The sequence below is a fragment of the Phalaenopsis equestris genome, unplaced genomic scaffold (assembly GCF_001263595.1).
Source record: "Phalaenopsis equestris unplaced genomic scaffold, ASM126359v1 Scaffold212285, whole genome shotgun sequence".
Classification (NCBI taxonomy): Eukaryota; Viridiplantae; Streptophyta; class Magnoliopsida; order Asparagales; family Orchidaceae; genus Phalaenopsis; species Phalaenopsis equestris.
In genome coordinates, this window is record NW_018231221.1 from 128 (window position 1) to 710 (window position 583).

At 34.6% G+C, this 583-nt stretch overlaps 1 long non-coding RNA gene across 1 annotated transcript; it reads right to left on the reverse strand.

Moving 5' to 3' along the window:
• Positions 1-206: 206 nt before the first annotated feature.
• LOC110036889 lies at positions 207-517 on the reverse strand. The gene is made up of 2 exons (XR_002295274.1): positions 383-517; positions 207-293 (listed from the first exon to the last, which is right to left on the reverse strand). It is a non-coding gene; the product is annotated as an uncharacterized LOC110036889 (long non-coding RNA).
• Positions 518-583: the final 66 nt, after the last annotated feature.

The window sequence follows — 583 nt, forward strand, 5'->3', positions numbered from 1 at the left end:
AAAAAGGAATTAGAGGGTATGTAAGTAAATGCCCCCGTCATAACATTGACATCAACAAAGAGAATTTAAACTTAGATAATTATAAGTATCTATCAATATATTACAACCAAAACAGAAAGTTCACATATTGAGCATGCTAACAATGCATTTCATCACATTCCCACATCGTTCACTTATTATGATATTTTCCTTCAATCACACGTTGCTAAAGATAACAACTTTTAAGCTCATCATTTTAATTTATGGAAGATTCTACACAGCAACAATGGGGTAAGATGCACAAGTTGCGACGCCTGTATCAGAAGCAAATCATATTGAAATAATTCATAAATATCGAAAAAAAAAAAGATCAGGAGCTCTACGAAATTAGTAAATTACTCACCACACAAGTTCTTGCCAAGCTCCATCTTGAAGTAGCCATGATCGCCCCAGTCTCCACCCCATGAGTTCTTGATAAGCCAGTAGGGAATACCATCTTCAACTCCATAGCCGACAGAAAGAACTGCATGGTTCACATCCTGGAATGAGGAGTTTCATCAATATTATATTACGATTTTGAATTTTCACACTAATTTATTGAATT